Below are 23,959 nucleotides of genomic sequence, written 5' to 3' on the forward strand. Positions count from 1 at the left end.
CACACACACACACACACACACACACACACACACACACACACACACACACACACACACACACACACACTTGTCTTTGGGCCAGTAAGGCAGGATTCGAACAAAACGGGTGCCCAGAACAGGGTACCAATCCCATTACTTGCCCCGTCCTCAGTTGCCCCTTCCCTCTCAAGAGAACAAAGGACGGAGACATCGAAAGGATCTAAACCTCACAGAATCAGGGCGGGAGGAGGAAGAGAAGTGCTGAGAGATGGGGGGGGAGAGGAGAAAGATAAGAGGAAGGAAGAAAGGGTGTCAGGGTGGGGCTGGTGTTGGAGAGGGAGAAATAACTCTGACAGGCAGCTAGAGGGACAAAGCTCATTTAGATAAATAGACAACCCCAGCTGAGATAAAACCAATGATGATTTGTACTGTATCTTCGGGGGATAAAAGCCATTCTATTGGATTTCATAAGGCCTCGGCGTCCCGGGATTTCACACGCCCGGCGCAGAGCGCTTGTGTTGGTCTCAGCATGGAGGGACAGGTCGCTGAAGAGGGGAGGAAGGGTAACTCCTGTTAGGAGAGGGGCAAAAACTCCCATCATTACAGGGAAATGTCAAGCACAACACACAAGGAGGTGGAGGAGGAAATTTGAGAGGCGATGCCAGAGTGTTTGTCTCTTGCACTGAATTCTATCTCTGCCTCTCTCAGGACAAAAGGATTCAGTGAGTAATGTTCTGTAGAAGTGGTGTTAAGGGTTCAACACTCAGCCAGGTGTAGGCCCAGCGTGAATGAGTACTTAAAAAAATTGTGTTTAAGGAAATCAGCATTGTAGTAGTTGTAAAACTTAGATTCTCACTATCACCCTACTTCCCCGATCTATCCCACAGCTGTTAACTTTGTATAAGTTGCAACTTTAGTTATTTGTTAACCCCAGTCGCGGTTTACTTGAGTAACTACAGTTGCCAGAGGCTGACTGTTTGCCAACCTGTTTCTTATTGTTATAGTTATTGCCTTTCTGGTTATGGGTCATGATAACCGCACTCACCACCATAAATAAGTTGTTTTTTGTTATTATAGTATTTCACATTTCACCCCTTGCATTGTCAGACTTTTGAAGGACAGTTGTTGACAGTTTTTCTTGTAGAAAAATAGATGAAACAGAACCAAATATCTTTCTATTTCATCTTCCTTGTCAAAACCTTGCGCATATTACCCACAATGCAACTTGACAAGTTTAGTTGGCAGTCAAGTATGCCTCAAGCAGAGATGAGGAGTGGGCTACAGAGGCCTAATAAGCTCACTTCCTCTAACGCACAGAAATACGTGGCATCACCCTTTCCACCGAGCCCTGTCCAGATTATTTACAGACTTTTGTAAATAACAAATTGTTTTAACATTCAAAAATTCTGTTCACTTCATTGCTCAGAAAAAAGATTTCTCACAAAGCAGGTTTTCAGAGACTAAATTGTTTATAAATCATTTTAAATGCTTTTCTCAGATAATAGCACAGTTAGCTATTGTAGCTTAATTAAAATATAATCCATGATCCCTAAACTCTGCATATCTAATATGTTAAATTCAGTCTTATCAACAGTTGCATAGTGTTACAGCACACACAGATGTAATTAGCAGGTAATAAGAAAATATTATAAGATGTACTTAATTTTCCATTTAGGATTAATTAATTGTGAGCTTATAAAATAGTGTTTGTCAATGGCTGAAAACAATTCTTTGTAGATTTAATATATTAGATGTAGCCTAAGTTTGGGCTGCAACCTTAGTAAGGTAAAAAAGACATTCTATATTAAGAAAAAAGTTGTGGAAAAGTTGTGGAATCAAGAATCTTTTTGATTCTTAGCACATAAAAAAAATTATAGTAAACAGTTTTTCTTGCCTTCATTCATCCTCATACTATGCTCATTATTCTGAAAAGTTCCTCTGGGTCTATTTGGTTTTGATGGCAGCAGAGGTTTACTCATTGGGGCAGCGTGATTGTTCTCTGCATTAAAAACTTCTACATTAAGAGTTAGATCTTCCCTCCCCACCTTTTGTAGCCTCAGGTAAAGAGCCCTGGGTCTGAAAAATTTAAGAGTCTGTAAAACCCTCCCGAAAAATTAAAAAGTAATTAATGTCTCTACCTGGAATGGAAAAATGGGTGCGCTGTAAAGTGAACCCTTCACAATCCTGCATTTAAGTAGAGGTTTGGAAACTAAGAGACTCCACCTTGATAAAAAAAAAAATCAACCACATTGCATTAGGGCAATTAGACCATCCTGGCCTAAATAATAAACTTAAAACCCCACAGTCTATGTTCAATATTTCATATTTTATTCAGGTTCTGGGAGTGCTTCTATAGTGAATACACTTTCTCCTCAACATGGCTCTGTAATGTAGGTATTTTCTTGGGAGGCTTTTAGGGGGGTAGTTAGGTAAAAGCCATTGGAACGGCCCTCCCCTGCCCAGGGGCTGAATAATAAATCTTTTACCTGCGTCCTGTGCAAACGTTTCTTAAGCATATCCGGCTGGCCAAATGGGAAGGCATGTTAATATTAAAAGTCAGTTTCTCTAAGCAGGAGACTGGAAACTTCAGTACTGTGAAAAAAACAGTCAATAAATTATATATATGATATATGACAATATATATATATATATATATATATATATATATATATATATATATATATATATATATATATATATATATATATATATATATATATATATATATATATAAATCTATTGTCAAATAAATCCTGATTACTGATTATATGATTTACATTTAAGTAGGTAGGGGTTCACAATAGTGTCTTTTTCATACTTGACACTTACCATTAAACATTGAACCCGCGACATACTGCTCTAGGGTGGACAACCTCGCCGTCACTTTGAGGTGCAAGTTAATGAGAGAAACACATTGTATAGACATAACAATACCCCAATTAAAGTCAGAAGAAGTGCTGTTCTTCAATGGACGGGTGGACAAAGGGTCAAGTATGACCCAGCAAGCAGACAAGAAGGTAGAAACACAAGAAGCCGCATGGGATGTTTCTTAGTTAAAACGTCTGCGGTACATGTCACTATTGTCCAACACAAGTCTTGTTTTGCTTTCTCGCCTCCTATTTCTTTGCATATTTAGAGATATGTTGTCTATCTGATTGGCGGTTTGTTTTAGGCGGAGATGAAAGAGAAGGTCACCATAATAAGTAACAAGGGTGGCCGAGTCCCCCGGGTCCCTTTGCACAGGGTTTTCATGCCCACAACAATTATGTAATGGTAGAGGTTTGTAGATGACGTGAGGGTTTGCGGAACCCAGTGCAAGACCCATGCAGCAGGCCTAAGCACTCTTTAACAGTTACTCTTGAAGAGGAATTTGTGGTATTTTAAAAATGTAAGAAGTTAACCGCATTATTGAGAAACATCTCAATGGGTGAACTTCAGACTAGTCTTGCTCTGCCAGACGTTTCCTCCACTGCGGCGCTGCGGAGGAAGGTCTGGCTACTCCATGCAGCATTCTGGGATGTAAGAAAAATGTGCTCTGGTTTATTGGCATCTCTTTAAACTAGTCACGATCATCATGGGCGGTGCTAAGTGCTGTACTGAGCAACGGCGCCTCTGCAAAATAGCCTGGGGAAGGAACTTGTTTTGGTTGAACGTGTATGTTCAAAAGTAGTTTAGTCATGCAACAGAGAAATCAGATTGGACAGATAGTCTAGCTAGCTGTCTTGATTTACCCTGCAGAGATCTGAGGAGCAGTTAACCATAGTCTTCATAAATCCACCGGAGTTTACAAAACACAAAGAAAGTGGAAGGTAACGGACATCTGGCAAAAAAGATTGACGGAATTTCCGTTGGCAAAGGAGCAATCCAGGGAAATGGAATGTCAAAGATATAGACTTAAGTTCATACTGAAACCCAACAAAAAAAGAGGTCAAGAGGTGAAGGAAAAGCTCTTTTTACAGGGACAGTGACCAAACTAACATGGGGCAGTAAGCAGGGTTAGCAGTAATTAGCACTGGTGGGTACCCCGTTAAATTGAATTTAACGACAACACAGCAGTCTTCCTGAGTGCAAACTAATCCTGGACTCTGGAGCATTATGGTTAATGGGCCTGAAAGAAAATGATGGCCTTTCAAAAGCAAAACCAATTAACACAGAGTGGAGATGTCTAATGCTGAGCTTTCCAAATCTCATAAGAACTTCTGCACTTGTATTATATAACTGGATTTCTCTTCATTTGGAATAATGACGGAGGTAGGGAAGCGTGACATACTATAGCTATCATAACTCTGAGTCCAATGAAAGAAAAGTGGAATATGTTTCACACCGTGGCAGTGGACGCCAGATAGTAATGTTTCACTCCTGCAGACTAAGTCGTAAGTATTTATCAAAAAAAGACACTTAAGAAGAATTTTGACAAATCGTCCCTTGCATTTTAATTGGTAAAAATACAACAAAGTATTTAAAATAACTTTTAAAATAACTACATTGGTCAATTAAAGATGCCCTGTGGAGTTATGTTTACATTTAGTGTAACTTATCAAAACGCAGTGTGTATATCCTTGAGCCCTAGCAAATGAATGCATTCTTTCCTTATAAAACATTTGCAAAGCCAATTTAAAAAAAAAAAAAAATCTTTTGAATCCAGAACAGTTTACATCCATGTTAACTTGCTTGCCGTCTACTTATTCTCTGCCTTTGTTGGCACATGGCTACATATCTTGGTGCATTACTGCCGCCTGTCGATCAGTGGAATAGTGTGAATGTGTGCAAAAGGTCAAAAACTCCACAGACTACATTTAAGGGGCAGATTTTTTTAAATCGTAAGGTATTTAAAAAAATCATTTGAGTTACAAGGTAATATTTCCAGTTACTAATAGGCTCACAGTCGGATGTTCATTCAGAAATGGAGTAAGGGCCTTTTGGAAGTCCGTCTCTTCTCAGTTGGAGAATACATTTTGAAATATGAATTGTAATAAAACACAACAGTACCTTTTTTTTTAAAGTGTGTTGTCACCCAGTCAAGTTGCTTTTCCAATCTCACAAAGTGTTGGCCTCAATTCCCTGTCTGTCCTGAGACAGTCCCACCTGCTGTGTGGAAAAGCATCCTGGAATTGAGAACCCTGTCCACACTTGCAGTGAAGAGTTTTAGTGTCTAAATGTTGCTGCAGACCAGAAGGAAGTTATAAAGCAGTCAAATCTACAATAAGTGTGATGGAAATGTAAATTTTATATAGGCAATCAACTTTTTCAGTACAGAAGAGCTGGTATTGCCCCTGAAAGTTACCTCCTCTTAGAAAATACGCCTGTATGTGTGATAGTCTTTACCAAGTAAGACTTGGTAAATTTCTGTGGAATCGAGGTCCGTCCCAGCCATATATCAACGTAATTAAAGGCTGGTGTAATGACGCAGGGCCTCGGCAGCATGATTTCTGTCTGATCGCCACGCTGCTTCATTAAGACCACTCAAGCTAACGAGCTGTGGCTGTAATAAAGTCCTCCCCTCGGTCTGCCGCAGTGATGAAGGAGCTACCCAAAGCAAGCTGAGCCAAGGCCTGAGATAGAATTATTACTGGAAAGGCTCCGGCTGAAGAAACGTTCTGGTAAGACATCTAAGCATACTGCAGGTGGCCTGGTGATAGGGTCAAGGTGCTTTTTGCAGAAGACTGTCATAGAATAGAAGGAATTTAACTACTTTGTAAGGATGGGGATGATAGAAATGTTCCGGTAAGGCATCTAAGCATACTTAAAAAAATGGTGCTGGAAGGTTCAGTTTCTATTGTGCTGTCTTGTATAACTCGAACCCCAGATGCTAAAATAATGTACATATATGCCGTATTTCTTAGAACCTCAAGTGACCTCAAATACCACTGTGTATCTTCACCTAATGTAGTCTATCTATGTGTTGTGCAACCAAGACTTGAGCATAAATCATAATTAGTAATTGTCCTCTTCAAGCCAATTTAGCATTGGTCCAAAAATAATTGTTTTAGCATTCAAAGAGGGGATTGCTCATCTTTACTGTAAAGCACCTCATGCAGTCCTGATTTCTTAGTTAACAAGTCCACACCTCCATCCATCCATGTCCAGTCACGTCCTGTGGCTCCTGGGGGATCCCGAGGCGTTCCCACGCTGGCCAGAATATTTCTACCCCTTCAGCATGTTCTGGGTGTGCCTTAGGGTGTCGTTCCCGACAGACGTGCCCTGACTACCTCCGCAGTCCGGAAAGCTTCTTCTGGCATCTAATGTAGTGTGTTTCTGGGTATGCTACTGGATGAGACCAAATATGAACGTAAAAAACTTTGTATGAACGGGGCCCAAGTTTACTATCCTGAGTGATGGAACATGGCGAGAAAGCCCCTGTTGAGGAGAAACATGTTGTTGTGATGGCAGTCCTAAATGTTTAGATGACAGTTATTTGATTGCATAGAAGGTCAACTGTACAACAATCCCAACACACTTCAAAAGTAGGTTGTACACATTTACTGGTAAATACTGGTACAGTATCACACTTTGCTGCTGGAGTGTAGTCTCGTACTGTGAATACAGTAATCACATACAGTATGTCTGGACTGAAATAGTGTTATCTACTGTACTTTATTGCTGTGTAATGTGGAATTGTTTTACAGTAAGTCTTTCTATCCAATGGATTAAAATTCTCCTTGTATGTACTTGTATGTGATAGTTACCTTTATTCAATAAATGAGGACATATGTATAATGAAGCATGTTCAGTAATGATTAAAACATAAATTACAAGGCCGGTGAGGTTCTGATTGGCCAGTCATAGCCAAATAATAATAGTTTTGGGTCAGTTGAATTTCGAACTGAATTTTATCTATATATGTTTGGTTTGTATTGTGTGCGTAAGATACCAGCATATTCAGAGCAATATAGGGAGTTACCTGCAAATTTTTACCACTCACCACTATTCACAGCATTTCCAATTAGATGCAGCAGCCCCTGATTTGCCCCAGATTTTCTACTGGTTCATCGAAACGGTTGGCAGTGATTAGTCACACAATACGACATTAACCTGTAAATTAAAATTCCTCCATGCAATTTGATGGGTGATTTAATTCCTGCATCGTGCCATCCCCTTGCTCTCTGCAACTCCCCCACCCGCCCTCCGTCTGCCCATTTCTCCCTGTCCTCATCCTCCAGACATCTACGCACACTTGGTTGTCTCCCTCTCTTTCTCCATTTGCCGTGGGCTAATCCCATTATGAATTCTTTATATAGCCTTTTCCCTTAATGATCAGTGGGGCCTACTCCAATCCTGATTACTATTGTACACTTAGCACTACATAAAGCAGGGAATTAATATGCCCCGCTAGAATCGTTGCTATGGATCTACTCGTTGCCTTACGAGGGATGTTGCTGCCGCTTCAATTGGCCATAAATCGCTCTCCCCAGTGGCTTTCCACGTACCATACAGGGCATGGAAGAATAGTGGGTGATTCTCTCTTTCGTGGTCTCTCCTTCTCTCCCTGGACCCAGACGAAAGTGATCTGCTCTATAATTCATGACCCAGCATTTTCTTTTTCTTATCCTCTCAAAATGTTTTTTTACTTTGCCAGAGACGCTGTAGTAACTCTGCTACTCACTAACCTTTGCCCCGTAAAAAGGTAAGGTAAGAGTGGGTTGGCATCATACTGTACATGGACACAGATTGTGAAAGAGAGAGGGCTTTTGAAGATGTAATGTATTCAGAAAAGAGCTGTGTAAAATCAAACATGAACATGAGGATGGAGGGTTTAATAGGCTCAGCTGTGTTCCTTTGTATCAATGAGGAATTTTGTGAGCCGTAATCAACTGCAGGGGAAAACAACTACTGTGAGACCTTTTTTTTAGTTTTTTTTTTTTTAATGAAGAAATATCAAAATGCCTTTTAAATTGGGCATACAAATGTATATGTTAGCCCTTTAGAGGACTAGACACAAGTAATTCAAAACAGCTACCTTAGCCCTGTTTAAAATGTATGACTCAGTTCATCAAAAATGCAGGTGGTTCGATCTTGAAAAATACGTTCTTTAGCAAAAGGTTGGGAATATTGATGTTGGCAGTTACAGAATTTTGTAAAACTATTTTCACCTCTCTCAGATGGAGAATGAATCAGGACAGAATGAAAGTCTTTCTATGGGAAGAAATAGAAAACAGTGGAAGGAGGCAAAATACAAATGGGGAAAACTGAGAAACCCCCTCAAGCCTTTATGGTGTCCTGTCGGATCCTGTAGTGGTTGAGGAAGATTTCTCTTTTTCATTTGGCGCAAACACATCCCTCTTCCTTTCTTCTCTGGTTTAAAGTGAGCAGTGAAACAATTCAAACAGCGTAGTTTGAGGCAAGGCTCAGTGAGCTCTGGGGACACCTGTCGAGAAACCGTGCGGAACAATCTTTTTTGATTCTTGTTTCTTTGTAGTTACTGTCTACCCTGTTAAGTATCTTTATCACAGGCCGACTGCATCCTGCTGTTGTCTGCTTTTCCTGTACTTTCCTGTGAACAATTTGGGAAGACCCTATTGCACAGCATTGAACTCTGTTATTGTTCTGTGAGAAAGAATTCTGATTGCATAATGTTTTTCCATTGTGATCTCATCTTCATTGTGTCCTTAATGGGCTATATGACAAAGTGAGAGTACAGAGGTATAAAGGTTATGTAAATACTAGTATAATATAGTATCTATATTGTCCACTTAAAATCATTGTATTCACTACATGTTTGTATGATAAAACCTGGAATACAAAACAATATGTTGATATGGATAATGTGGAAAAAGGGTTTGCTGTTAAAGAGTCAAGTTTCCCACTTAAATCTAACAAGTCTGACCTTCACACACATACCTAATTTAACCAACAAGGAATGTTTAAAAATGATGCCTGCTATCAAGTAGGGCTGTGCAATCACAATACTTTTTGACCAAATACTTTGATATCAATATTGCAAAGATATTGTAGGGTTGACAATTGCTGCTTTTCAAAATAGTTACACAATGAGATTTGTGATTAATATTCATCAGTAATGTGGATATTATCATTCAGTGGGTAAAGGCAATAATAGAACAGTTGGAACAGTCTGGGAGGTCTAGAAAATGACCTCACTTTACTGTAATGCAGGTAAAACCAGGAAAAGACATTGCTCATGTCATATTAAGATATTACAAAACCCAAAATCTAAGACAAAATCTAGTCATATCACAATATCAATGTAATATTGATATATTGCCCTGCCCTACTCTCAAGTATTTTTTGTGGTGATAGCATACTGTGAAGCCAGGTTTATTCTTGATGCAAGTAATGAACGGGACTCAGGCCTAAAATTTGACAGTGGGCTGTGCACATCAGCTACATGCGGCCTTTAAAGCTACAGTGTAACCCTTTAAGATGCAACTTTAAATCCCCATTGACCAAAAACAAATGGTGTTTACTGCAACGTGTCTACAAGTTTATTTTTATAGTGTGCTGCTGTAAAGTTAAGCCAGTGGCAACCTTGAAGTCAGGAACACACATTACTGTATGTCTGTTACTGTAGTATGCTTTTTTAAATATTAAAAATTAGGAATCTGCAGCAGGTACTATAGTTGACAACTGACAGAAAGCAACAATATAAAGTGGTGGAAGCAAATGCTTGCGTTATTTTCCGTTGTTTCAGTTGCTTAAAGCTGTCCCTAATGTTATCTTTAATCCACGTTGTAAAAAGCTCTTGAACAACAAAACCTTTCACATGAAACTGGCGCACATTCACATTTTCACATTCATGTCCACAACATTCTTCATTCTCTCAGTGGTGAGATTGGCTTACTTTGTGTAGTGGTGGAATCACCCAAGGAACATTAGCTTTTGAGCCATAGCCAAAGCAGCCTCTGTGTGTTACCGTCTGGCTGCCTCTCTCTGACAAGCCAGGTCACATGTTCAAAAGAAGTGGATGTCCATGATGAAGTAAATGAACATGAATACGAAAGACAGGTTTCAAATGCACATTTGCTGTATTATATTTGATCTATGGTATCAAGCTCTACACTGTGGAACATACTGTAAACAGCTGTTGATTGAAAGGTTGTGGATTCTTAAAAGCACAAAAGCTCAACATGCAACTTCACTCAATTTGGCCTCCTGTCCCTCTAGCTTCCCTGCCTCCACATACTCCTACAGCATCTCCGTACATCGTATCCTGAATGTCAAGCCTCATTACCCTCAGTGGGTGTGACCTAGTATGGTGACTCTAGCGCAAAACTGTGAGACCCTAAAGTTGTGGTTATAAAGTATTTGTAACAACTCATAACACACACACACACACACACACACACACACACACACACAGGCGCACAAACACACTTTAACACACTGTCATCCTGTCCAGGTCCACCACCTGCCCTGGCCTGCGCTGTCTTTCCCCCAGCCAAGGAAGCTCATGCCTGGGCACTCTGGGCAGCGGCCCAGCCTTTCACATCCAGGTCCAGGGCCAAGAGACATGGGCCAACAGCTGGCAGTATGCAGAAGGAGCCTGGAGGCTTCCACAGCAGATGAATCACCACGGATTAATATTTAACTCCAGACTCCTGCTCCCCTCTAGCGTCCCCCTCCCCCCGCTCTCTTCTTACCACCTTCCTTCTCCTTGTACCCATCACTCCATCCCCCAGTCCTGCAGGTAAGTTGGCATATGTTCAACAGAGCTATACTGTAAATATGTGATGTGGATACTCTTTTTCTAATATAAATACATTTTTCGAGCTTGGTACTCTTGTTTTGGATTTTTTTTAGAGATTGGAGGCGTCATGCAGAGCGGTTGGGTGTTTTATATCCTTGTATAAACAGTAACCTGGTTTACATAGGTTTGCTTTGCTCAAGTAATGCTCACAATATCCCACAAAATCAGTTCCTAACCTTTTAAAGTATTTTTGTTACATTTTAGCCACTTAGGTTGCAATGAAAAAGCTTCAGGAATTTGCAGATTTGAACAAAAGCAACAAGCCAGGTTAATGCCCAGAATTGTTTTCCTGATTAAAAAAGAGTAGAAATTAAAAGTAGAGCACAGAAGGACAGGGGAGACTTCTAACTCGCATTGGGAATTTTAGCGTGAAATTGTCAGTGGCGATAGTAATGCTGATTTTAAAAATGTCTATACTCAGAAATGTCTTTTTCAGTGGTTTTTTTTTCTGAATGTAAATGAAAAGTGTTCAGCTGAGGTGAGCAAAAGGCAACAATTTTACTTCTTCTTAAAAAATTGTCTATAAAACAGTCTTAACTGTTTTAAGACAACAGTTATATTAGCAGTACCACACCATTGCAGCCTGGGAATAGATGAATGCTCCAATAACATGCAGGCACAGTTTTTAGCAGGTGCTAAAGGCAGGTTGTGGCTGAAGTAGAAAGCATCAGTGCTGGTGCTATAAGCCCAGTAGCATTAGCCACAACCAGAGCCAGGCCTGTAATAGCATTCTCAGATGGGATCCGTTATGACTGCATGCCTGCCTTGCTCTGATTTTGCGATTAAAGCACCAGACTGCTTTCTTTCTTTCTTTTTCCACCAGACTGTCTCTCTCCCTGTGTTTCTTTGTCTCTCTATCATAACCTTTTTTCAACACTCCCTTTTCCATCTATGCATCTTTCCCTTTTCTGCCTTGCTTACTTTTGTCTCTCTTTATCTCTCTTTGGATCTTTCATTTTCTTTTCTCTTACTCTTTCTCTCTCTCTCTCTCTCTCTCTCTCTCTGCGTACATGTTTGTAAAGATATATCTGTCCCCTGTGGTTCCCACTCATTCGCATGCATGTTCTGTGAGCCTCAGCCATTCGAGTGTACATAAAACCCGCTATTTATGGCCAGACATAAAAGAGAAAGGAGGCAAAGAGAAAAGAGAGAGATTTTATTCTGTTCCTTAAAGAAGGGACGCTCTGATCTTGCTTGTTACGGATTAACCTTTGAAACATCCACTTTTCGTTTGGGTTTTTGTTTTGCTTTTGCTCTTCTAACTTTGGACACAAAGGCAATTTTGTCCTGACTAAAAAGGGCAATCTACTTTTATCTGGGTCATGTTGTGACGGTGAATGAAATATATGATTTTGTTTGCCTCTCTTCCAACTCGCTCTTTGCCCCCCTCTTGTCTCTTTATGACTTTGTTCAAGGGGAGCACGGTGGCGCATTGCTGAATACGTAACCAACCAACGGGCCAGTGGAATTGTGGGAATTCATGGGAATCGCCGTTGGGACGGGGGTTCTCGCAGGACCACTTCCTGTCTGTCTGATTCAGGGACACTCAGGGGTGCTTGAGCTTCCCGCCACGCCATCTCTGACTAGGCCTCAGCGGAAAATTTGTGTCTTTGTATGGGACGGGGCTGAATACACTCAAAGGGGCCAGCAAACTTTGGAGTCCCCATTGTCTTTCACAACGACCAGGGTCCAAATATGAATATGCATATTCATAAGCAAGAGTTCAGTTTTCATGGCCCCCACAACCCCTCCCCACTCCTCTTTATTCATCTTTTTATATTACCCTTCCATCTCATTTTCAATTCCAAATGAGGCGTTCACCATATGAAAGGTTATTGTGTCACACCCCTTAAGGTTTTACAATAGTAGAAAAAGAAAAAAAATATAATTACATCCTTTGCCTATGTGATTCTGTGATTATTATCGGATGATGATTTCTGGAGTTTGAACATGTGTGGGTTGAAACCACGAGGTGAGTCTCGATGGGCTTCAGAGAGACAAAAGTACTTAACTACTCAGTTTTTCACAAGGTCAATATGATATTATTTCCTCTGAACTCGTCTCTGTAGTTAAATTTTGAGAAACCAAATCCCATGCTGTCTGGCACAGGGAGCCCTCACTTTCAATTGTCAGCACTCATACTAAGTGCAATCACTAACACCCTAATAGATCCTGATCTCTCTTGCTGAATCTGAAATGTGCCCTTACTGTATTTAAAAAAAGGCAACACTTTAATATCTTTTACATGTTTTGGTTGAGAGTGGAGGATTGGAGCAAGAGCATGCTACTCAGTGAAAATCAATGGCGCTATTACTTATCATAAGTAGCGTCTTCACCACCGAGTGATGAGAAGTGCTGGACAGGCCCTCATCGCTTGAAGGGATACAGTTACATACGAAGACAAGACACGTCAAACTTACATAGTGCAGACAACTGTGGGGAGTTGTTAGCTCTTTTCACCCGTGGAGAGCATGTAGATGGATACGATGGGGGGGAACATCTTGTCGAATTTTAGTTTAACACTCAAAGTCACTTCAAAACACTTCCTTAAATATTATTTTAGGGACAGAATTTATACTCTGGATACATAAGCAGAACATGTACAAGAATGTATGTATCTTTGTCTGTTGATCCACCTGAACTCAGTGTATTGATTTTTACTTTGATCTTCTGAATGCTGAATAGATCCATGAATGAGTGCAAAGGGGACACTTGTGTATGAGTGCTTGTAGAGATCAGACTACTGTATTATGATATCTTTACCAGAAAACTATAAACAAAGGCATGTGTAATAGCTGAATTAACTCAACTTTTATGCCTTTCTGCCACAGCGACCCTGCTAGCAACAGACAACTAGGCAGCTATTGATTTAGTAGCTACATGGCTAACGGCAGTAAACAATGTCATCTTGGCTGCCAATGTTGTTAATTTCTCCCCAATTCCGGGTGCATTATTTCTGAATCTGTCCGATTGGGTAGTGTTTTGTTCAAAAGATTTTATCTGGGATTTTTGGCGAAAGAAAGTGCTTCTTTGTTCCACTAGAATCTAATGTTAGCATACTGCTAACTATTAAGTAGCTACATGCTCGACATAGCAGTAATCTCTGATAATGCTGGTCATTTCTCCCCAAATTCCAGTCACTTTACTGCTGGGACATGTGTGGTTGTATAATATGTGGTTTAGAAGCCTTTATTGGTGATTTCATTTGCTACTCCGAATCTACTCCGTTGCAGTAGCTCCAGCTTCAACTAGTGTGTGAAATACGGCGTGGAGGCTCAGGAGATTCCAGGAAGTGCGCTGGCCCATCGTAGCAGACTGGGCTTTTATGGGAGAACAGATCAAAGAGACTGCCACTGCCTAAAGACCTTCTCATACAGAGGGGGTGCAGCAGTCATGGGCAGTATGAGAAAAATAATTTTCTAGTATAAACATAAAATGCAAGTTTTATCCGGAAAATGCTATATTATAGTTGCCCTTTAAATAAAGATATGCTTACCTTCTGCGTGACACACCAGGCTTCTAATGTGTGTGGAAGATGTATTTTAGCACCATATTTTGGTTGGTGCATAACCATTAGTTTGTGTTTAATCGCATTCATAAAAAGTAAGCTATGCTAGCATTAGAAATTTAGAAAATAGATCTAAATTGATATGTTACAATAAAGTAATTGAAATAGTTAGACTGCTTTTACATCTTACATTGGGTAACTTGTAATTGGTAACCATCCCAACACTGGTGAGGTGTCACCCTTGCTCCCTGTGTCTGATCCACACACAGTGACAACAGCCTTTGGTGGGTGGGGTCCGACATCGGTGTGTGTGTGCCACTGGAAATCTGGACGTGATCATTACCAAGGCCTGGACTCAAGGCCATTAGCTACTCTCCCCCTCCGGTGAATTATGGGTCGTCTGTCACAGGGGCACTGTGTCCGAGACCTGTCATGGTGAAAGATGAAGGGGTCCTTGCACTCTCCAATGAGCCGTCCGTAGAGATACCAGCGACAAACGACCCATGAGCAGAGACACACCTTTCATCAGTGAGAGCGATGAGAGCAATGGGACAACTGTGTGTGGGGGTGTGTGTCTGTGTGTACGGAGGCAGTGTGTGTATTTGACCCGACCCTTTAAATACCCTTCCCCGTTTTCTTGCAATCCATATTTTTCCTCTTTCTTCAAGGCAGAAAGGCCTTGGGATTGCTCAGAACATTGCTTTTGCTCCCTGCTGACAAAAATGTAATCAGGCACCTCTGTCTAATTTAAAAGCGCAGTATCTGTGATTCATACAGCACGAGTCCTCATTATATCGCTCCTGAACCGAGAATAAGAAGGATGCAGATAATTAACTGTACTTTCAAAGGACTGGCCTGACTATATGCCAAAAGAGTCCTGAGTGTAAATATAAATTGGGAGGACACAGTAACAGAAATGCCTGGAAGTATAGTATAATATCAGCCAAGTGTCTTTAGGAATTACTCCCATATTGGATGATTCCACTCTTCACAATTTATGTCCAGTGCCAACATCCCATGCCTATGCAGGAAGTAGTGTGTCCTCTTGCAGAGTAAAGTAAGGGTGTGGAGGTTAGATGGGTGGAGGGGCGTCGGGAGTTTGCGTCCCGTGTCAAAACTGCAGCAAACATTAGCTTTTTTATTCTGTCCTTGAATCTTTTTCTAAAAGTAGCCATGTGCTTTTAGTTGCCTAATCATAAACATATAGTCAAACCTTAATTACCAACGTTTATTTGCCAAAACCACAATCTTTCCTCAATCCCAGCCACAGTTAGTTTCAATCCACAGATATTGTAGACAAAGACAATTTGTGCATTTTGGGATTGGATGTTGGTATTAAACATGATCAGACATTTGGCAGAATTATCATTACCTTTATTATATGGTGACAGGACTTTATAAAATAACACCTTAGCCTTGGACAGAAAAGGCAACCTTAGCTCATGATGTGCTTAAAAGGATGTGTGTCTTTTCTCTAGAATAATTTCTAAAACCCTAGTTTGTCGTGCTATTGGATTGCAAACCATGGTATTCCTGTACCTTTGTCAGTCTCCTGTGTACAGTAAATACTGTTTGTAGGATCATTTGTTGCAGGGTAAGAGATGTGTCTTTTGAAGAACAAGTTAAATAAAATAAAACAAATGCTTGTCACAATTACTTTTTTATGTTGGCATTTAGCAACAAAAAGGCAAAGCTACGCTGATGCTTGCTCAGAACATTTTCTTGCTCCTTGCTGACAAAAATGTAATCCGGCCCCTCCTAAAAGATTCCACTACTTGTTTTGTTCAAATGCTTTCCCTTCTGTATAAAAATGGGTATATAGTTTTAATTAATGCAAGTCTTGTACAGTTTGGTCTGGTAGGAATGTAAATAGCTGCATAGCTTTATAACTTTGTTGTCACCAATTAGTTTCTATATTTGATTAATTTTATTTGAATTTAATGAATGATTTCTTCCTCCACAATAGATGCGTGATATTTCAGTGATATCATTTAATGTAAGCCCTCTCCGTCGTATGTCCTTGATTTTCGGGCTTCCAGCTTAATGATGATGTTTCAAGACAAATCCATGCTCATTTAATACATAAAACATATTTTTTCATGCTACTTACTGGGGCAACTGATTTGGAATCAGGAAACCACTAGACCCCGGATGTATGGGAACATGATTCATACATTTATTTTGTACAGTCTGTGAATACACAGTAATTACACCCTGAGTCAAAGCAAACAACAACTACGGCACGTGTAGCCCCCAAAGGCAGGCGGCGCACATGAATCACCGGTGCCTGAATATCAGTTTATTTACAAACATATCCTGCATGCATATAAATAAACATGACTCTCTTATTATTTTCTGTCTTAATACATGCTCTGAGCCAATAAGTAGAAAGGCATGTATGTGACGGTTCTGTGTGATGTAATCATTTATTTACATATTCCAGGTATCATTTTTCTACATGTTAGTCGGAGCAGAGTAAAAATATTCCCCGGTGCGGTTTGGGGCTTCTCAGAATATGCTGCAGGAACTCCCGGCAAGAGGAAGTGGCCCTAACTAATACGCTTATTTGGAAAAGAACGGCTAGCTCCCCCCTCCTCGTTTGGCAGGGGACTCTACTGTTGCACTGGTTTCTATTAAGGTTCACTGACGCACTCAACCCTGTTTTTGTTGGTCTCTCTCATTCCATCTCTCTTTTTCTCATTTCCCCCCCTTATGTCGTACAGCTTGACATTTCCTTCCCTCTCAAATCCAACCATTTCTTCTACTTTAAGTCATTATCTCATCCTCTTTAATTGCCCCGCCCACCAAACTGAGGTTGAGACTACAGTCCTCCCTTCTTGGTCATCCTTTTCCTTCAATCAGTCTTCAGAGTTTCTAACTGCTCTCTCCATAATTCTCCAACCCTCCATCTACCTTCCTAACTTCCCCTCTGTCTCATCTCATTCTTCAGCTCCCTTTCCTGCTCTTCCTTTCTCCTTCTCGGTAGCGGCCATGTGTAGACGGTTCTGAAGTACGCTCCAGGCTGAAAAGTAGGCCAAGATTACTCTTGCTGGCTTGTCCCTAGTGAAGCGTGTGTGGGTGTGTGTGTGTGTGTGTGTGTGTGTGTGTGTGTTTGGCCTGTGGGGGAGTGGGCAGGCCTGTGAGGGAGTGGGCATACAGGCTGGACAGTCAGAGTGGAGCTGGGCATATGGAGCCTCAGTATTGGGCCAGCAGGTATTTTGTTTCGTCTGCTCTCTCCTCTTTGTTTAATATTTCTCTGCTCTTTGGCGTCAAAAGCCTGTTTGGGCTGCCAGCACAGACCTACAGTATGGTATAAGCTAAGATGGAATATCATGATGAACATCATGTATGCTCAAACATCACCAAAAAAAAGCAATTTTCTGCATTGAGATACTATAGGAATAATTGTTTCAACCAGACCCTACGGTTCTTAAATTTCCCTAAACTAGAAATGACCATGCAAACAATCAGTTGAAGACGGTGTGAAAACCCCCATAACTTGAAGTTTTGAGGATTGTCTTTGGGGTATCAGCAGCAATACGATGGCAAAAATTGCACCTCTGCATATTAGCCATGGGAAAGAACTTGTTTTGGTGGAAAGCGTACTGGGCAAGTTTTGCATCTTTCAACAAGGCAATTTTTAAAAGGAATAGTATTACAAATCTCTTAAAAGAACCGCAAGGTGATATAAATAAAAGACTAAAAAGAGTGCCATGAAAGATATGAAAGAGTAGTCCAGAATTTAATGTAATAAAATGCCGACCTTGGTTCTAGGGTAAGAGGACAAATGCCTGACGCTCTGGCAACAGGCTTAATTCTTTAGGCAGATACTATGTGAGCTTGATAACGCACGCACGTACGAATGCACGCACATACGCACACTAACCCACAGAGAGGCCCTCATTTTCAATACACATTGCTTCATACTTAATTTTTTTGTGATTATTTAAAAATTACAAACAATTAAACGATATAAACGACAAGTTCCAGGACAAAAAAAAAAACACAAAAGGAAAGACGGGAAGGAGGGAAACATAATAAACACAACATTAAGAGTGACGTCCACAGCTTACAAATAATACATACAGAAACAGACATACACAAACACACACAGACGGACATAAGATAAGGTATGCCTCATACTTAATTGTTCTCTTAATTAGGTTGCAGAGCAGTGCTTATGACTGGAGGGAAGACGTATGTACAGTGAATGTGTTGTGTGTATGCAAATCTGTGCATACCTATCCATACAAGTATGTGTGTGTATACAGAAGAGCTGTATACTTCTTTTAATCACTTCTGTGTATTGCATGGTATGCCTGGAGGAAGTGGAGCTCTGATGTGTGAACACCAGTTGCTCCACAGAGAGCGATGCTTGCCAAAACCCAAATTTCCCCGTACAGTCTGAAACTCACCACTCCCCCCTTCCTAAACATTAACTTCCCTAGATAGCATCAAACTGTACGCCTTGCTTTCAAATTTGTCTTGATTTGCTTTTGTCCACTACCTTCTATAATACACTGATTTTCATTTTCAGTCGGGTATACCTTTAACTTGCTTTTTTGTTCATCTTGAGTGTAAACATGTTACTTTTTAGTTTTTTATGAGCCATACTGGATGCTTGAATATGTTCATTTTAAAACTGCAAACTTTCTTTTCAAACCTTCTATTTCAGTGTTTGTATGTGCCTTGTGTTCAAACCTAAAGCCCCCCCTGTTGTTCTGACACAAGCTTTTCCGCTTTTGTGTAGGCTATTTTGGGTTTACTCTTTGCTTTGGGCTTGGTGTTAGTAGCCATAGTAAAGCAACTTAACAACAGCAATGGAGAAAAACAGTAAGACAACATCAAAACTAAATGTGGCAGAAAAATCATTAAAATCGTGTCTTTTTTTTCAGAAAAAGGAGCAATGATTCCCTACCAGAGCTCCACCAGAGCACCAAGAATCCCTGTTGTTGGAAAAACTCAGGAGCGGCACAACTCATTTCATAAGGGATTGTTCAAGATTGATTACTTACACAGAAGCATTTAATGCAATCTCAATTGAGGAGAATTTAGGCAGACGTTACAGTGTAACCACAATCTGTAAATCCTGTAGTGCCGTCCCAAACTTCTGAAGTTCCTGTCTTCCCGAAGGAGTATTTAAACTCATGCTTCAATAAAAACAAAGATATTGTGGTCGCCGTAAGCAAGAATTCTCAACCCAAATACCTCAACTCAGACAGAATGTGTTATGTGTTTACTTCCTTCATGAACTTGGCAGGATTAGGCAGCCCTGTGTTATCATACAGCTGTTTTGCTCCCGTCATCTAAGGAGACAGAGTTGAAGTACTACTACTGCCTAGAAAGGTAATGAAGTTATGTTGGACACTGACCTGAACAACACTTGGGTACCACCACTGTCTCAACTTATGTATGACATATAATTAGTTTGTTAGCTTTTACCCTGATTCAAGCAGCAGAAGATTTATGGAGAGATGGTTGGACTTTGGGAGGATGAATGACAACTGAAAGAGATGAAAGCAATTTAATTCTTGTCTAAAGGTGAGAAGTTTTTGTATATATTGCATCCAGCATCCTCTGGTAACACTGTAAAATAACTATTGGGTTCTAGTAAAGCATACCTTTAAATGCATACTTGCGAATTTTTCCTACTCTCATCAGTGAGTCCTAACGACCAGTTTGCTATGGAGCGGCTATTCATTGTTCACAGTGAGCGAATACCCATAATTATGTTGACCATTTTCAGGTGAGTACTTCCCATTCCTTTACTGGCAATATTTCTTCCATGTGTTCAAATCTGACATGGAATTGAAATTTGGGCAATATTTACGTCATTTGGACGACCCTTTAAATTCTGACCCTTGCACATTCTGTTTATTTTGCACCAACGTTCTTAATAAAATGAGACATGTACTCATCTAACAAGTATTTACTTCACAATTGTAACGAAAAACAGGCTCACTTTGTGGTTAATTCTGACTATTTATTTATTGGGTTATAAGAAAACATGCTATATTGTCACATAAATTGTTATTGAAATATAAAAATAGCCTATATAGGGAAAGATGATTTTGGCCATGTTGCCCAGCCCAAATTGAAATAGCTCAGTCTGTTGCTCTTTGAGAAATATCTTTTTTACCCCCAAATCTTCAAAGTCATTTCCACACAGTAATTCGGCTCCCTGGTGGAAATATGATTAAAACTTGAAAACATGGCTCCGTCCAGGTGAAAGTGTTTAACGCTGGGTAACGTAGCCGCGCAGGTGAAAGTGTTTAGTGCTGGATAATGCAACCTCTCTTGGCCCCCCGCTTTTGCAGCTGCGCATAATTATAGTCTCTCTCTCTCTCTCTCTCTCTCTTTTGATTGCTTCCCTATGTATGTGCAGATTAGCCCGCAAAAAAGACATCTTATACTGTTTAAAGTACAGTGTGCTCCATTAATCCCTTTACTCTTATAACATCAGACATGGTTGTCTTTTTGTAATAGCTAATCAAAGAAGTCTTTATCATTTATACTAACCCTGTATGACAGTAGTTTGTTATTCAAGGTTGCTGGATCGAAGCGCTCTGACAATAGAACAGGAAATAAAGATAACAAAACCGAGTGAAACCTCTCATGCATCCTAAAATTTAAGTTAAAGCTTAGAAAACAACACAATAACTTACATAATCTACTCATTCCTAGCTATGTCTATTCGTCCTCCAGTGTTTAAATTGGTTCTTCTTGCTACAGTAACTGGTGTCTGTGTGTACAGTATACACAGATCTGTGTGTAGAACAGAGGGTGCAAGGTCAGGAAGGAGGTGGTTCCATCAACCTCCAGCCTGTGGCTTTCTGCTGGCTAATTAACCATCATTTTACCCAGAGCCGGAGCTGCTCTGATGGGGGATAAGCTAGCCTTTGACGGGGTAAGGCAAGCGTGGCGGTTCCTAATCAGGGGGCCTGCAAGTGGGGCGGAAAACACCTGTTCTTGGTACAGGTGTACACCCCAGCACATGGCTGCACTCTTTTGCCCCGTCTCTCCCTCCCTTCCCCCAACTCTTTCTCTCACTCCCCCTCTCCTTTTACACGCTTTCTGACTCACATTCCTGCACTCTGTTTGACTCTTTTGTATTCTTTTTGCTTCTTTTTCATGCGTGGAGTAACCCAGTTGATGGCCAATTTTAAAAGTAAAATCCTCCCTAAACCCTGTTTTTAACAGTTGTTGATCAAGAGTGTCTGTATTTTTGTAGCTTTTTTGTGGTGTTTTTCTCATTCTGGTTAAGAGGCTGAATTACACAACCAAACACCTTACACAAATAGACCAATCTCTAATCCCAGTGTCTCATCAAACCATCACATTTAAAAATCTTAATAAACAAATGTTATTGGGTTATATAAAAACAATTAACATATGCTGATATATTAATATAATTTTTTTTCAAATGTTTCGTTTGGTCCGGCTTCATTCTTTATCCCTTAAATCATCTTATGGCTCCTCATTGCTTGCCCTGACTCCCAGATTAAGAACCACTGCATAAAGCAACAATTACATAATGTTCTTATCCAGAGCAGTTTACCCGGTAAAAGGTTTTCTTCTGAAAGGCATAAAAACTATTACCAAAGTACATTTAAGGTATATAAAACCAGGAATGACAATAAAGAGCAAATGGGTTGAATAATGACAGCAACAAATCAGACTTATGTTGTTCTGGTCAGGGTCAATAATCTATCAAACTGTTTGTTGGCAAAAGGAATGGCCAAAATTGATCCAGAGTATCAGCAAATTGATGTGTTGATCAAGCTGTAACGATCAAAATAATGAAAACAACAACAAAGTTTACGACATTTTGGACTGTGCTAACGTTGAGTTTATAACCAATATACTAATATAAAAATGTATTTTTTGAAAAAGTATTTGGAATGAGGACGTAATGTAAGTCGTGATTTTTTTAATGTATTTGAAGTCCTATTGACAAGGCATTAGTATTTTCATAAAAGGTGTATACTTGCACGTCTGCACTGTCTCTTCCATCCTGAACTTCCTTCTCTCCTCTTTTGTCTTCATTGGAAACAGCCTGCATCTTGCTTTTCACTGAAGGAAGCAGTGCATGGATAATATGGTTACACTGTTACTGATGCATAAAGCTGCGTGTCTGGTTCTTGTCAAGACCTTGCCACCAAAGTCAATTTGCCCATGCCCTGGCAGAATGTAATATTTCTTTAATCAGATCAACACGGAAATTACGTCGGTGGACTGTATTGATACGAGAGGAAATAATTAAACTCTGAGCTCCAGGAATAATTTCACCCTCTGAGCATTACTGTAAACCCCATAAAAATGACAAATCCGCCCTTTCCTCCCTCCTTTGCAGGATGAGATAAAGAGGAAACCAGAAACGTAGATAGACGGATGAGATTTCATTTGCTCAGCCTCTGTTTTCCCTCCAGTCTTTCAGCAGGTTCCTCTCGGCCATCCGTCTACTGCATCATCATCATTGTCCAGCATGATGTCCAAAACCACTGTGAGTTTCAGCAGCAAGAGGTGTAGTTTGAGGTAAAACATGGTGAACACACTTAAACATTTGTGAAGCATGTTTACACATTTGGTAATGCTAATCTGTGCCAGAGGAAACCTAAATCTAATGTGAATGAAGTTGCGTCTCTGGGTAATGAATGAATAGGCCTGTTGCTCTGTTGGTGCTCCTTGTGTACCGTGCCACCCTGTGTAAGGCTGTTAACTGTGACGCTCAAATGAACCAGACCAGACCTCTCTAATGACTCTTATTGGATCTTGCTGGGAGGCATGATTGGCCCCACCTGGCTGGGTAACAAACACAGCATCCTTTTACCCATCATGCCTTCCTCCCAGGATAATAGCAGGATGGGGGGGTGGCATCAGTAACACAAAACCATCGTCATGCCTTCACCAAGGTCAAAATAAACAAAAATTCTTGCGTAGAGTAGCTGCCTATCTTTAACGGAAAAATAACAATTCTGGCAACAATATATATATATATATATATATATATATATATAATTAATTTTTAGAATAAAACTCATTCAGAATAAAAGTGTATTGTTCATTGATGAAAGTTGTTTTGAAGTAATGCACAGGTGAAGCCTGGTTTTTGCTTCACTTTTGCCAGTTGCATGGAAAATTTGCGACTGAGTTATATGTCAACATTAACCCTTCCTACACCCAAAGGGAGGAAGAAAGTACTTGCACTTGAAGAAAAGCATGGCAGCTGTTTAGGAAACTGAATGTCACAGCAGTCCTGAATTATCTACCAAAATCAGTTTTTTTTAAATATTTGAAGTTGAACATGTAGGCTAATGATGACATGTGGGTCATGTAATGTAAATGCGTTTTCTGATTGGTTGCTACATATCAGATTTGGCTTAACCGATTTTTGTAAGGTTGTTTTCAGACTGTAGTTGAAGTATTGGAAATTGAACTTGTGAGTTGTAATTTGGCTGTGTGAGGCATTAACAGGTCAACACTGCCACAGCAATGTATCAAAACGGTTGCCCCCTCAATATCTTGTTTTTGTTGACATCCAAAGGTTTAGCCTCTTAACTAGCTTCTGTGAGGTACAAAGTAAACCTCGGAGCACACCCAGGCAGTAAAGGACATAGGTAAAAGAAGTTTTAAACTTTCAACCAGAGAGGACAGTGAAATAATGCTTTTCAGCCTAGTGTTAGACTTAGACTTAGACTTCTCTTTATTGATCCTTTGGGAGGACTCCCGCAGGAAATTAAAAGTTCTGCTGCTTCTGTTGTGTTGTTCTT

At 40.2% G+C, this 23,959-nt stretch overlaps 1 long non-coding RNA gene across 1 annotated transcript in view; it reads left to right on the top strand.

The window, feature by feature from the left end:
* Positions 1–23,959, top strand: part of LOC117960071 — a 67,871-nt gene that overhangs the window by 34,201 nt on the left and 9,711 nt on the right. Inside the window, exons 4-5 of the long non-coding RNA XR_004660062.1 lie at positions 10,334–10,621; positions 22,619–22,724. This is a non-coding gene — a long non-coding RNA (uncharacterized LOC117960071). The remainder of the gene's footprint in view (positions 1–10,333; positions 10,622–22,618; positions 22,725–23,959) is intronic.

The sequence above is a fragment of the Etheostoma cragini genome, chromosome 17 (genome assembly GCF_013103735.1).
Source record: "Etheostoma cragini isolate CJK2018 chromosome 17, CSU_Ecrag_1.0, whole genome shotgun sequence".
NCBI classification, from domain to species: domain Eukaryota; kingdom Metazoa; phylum Chordata; class Actinopteri; order Perciformes; family Percidae; genus Etheostoma; species Etheostoma cragini.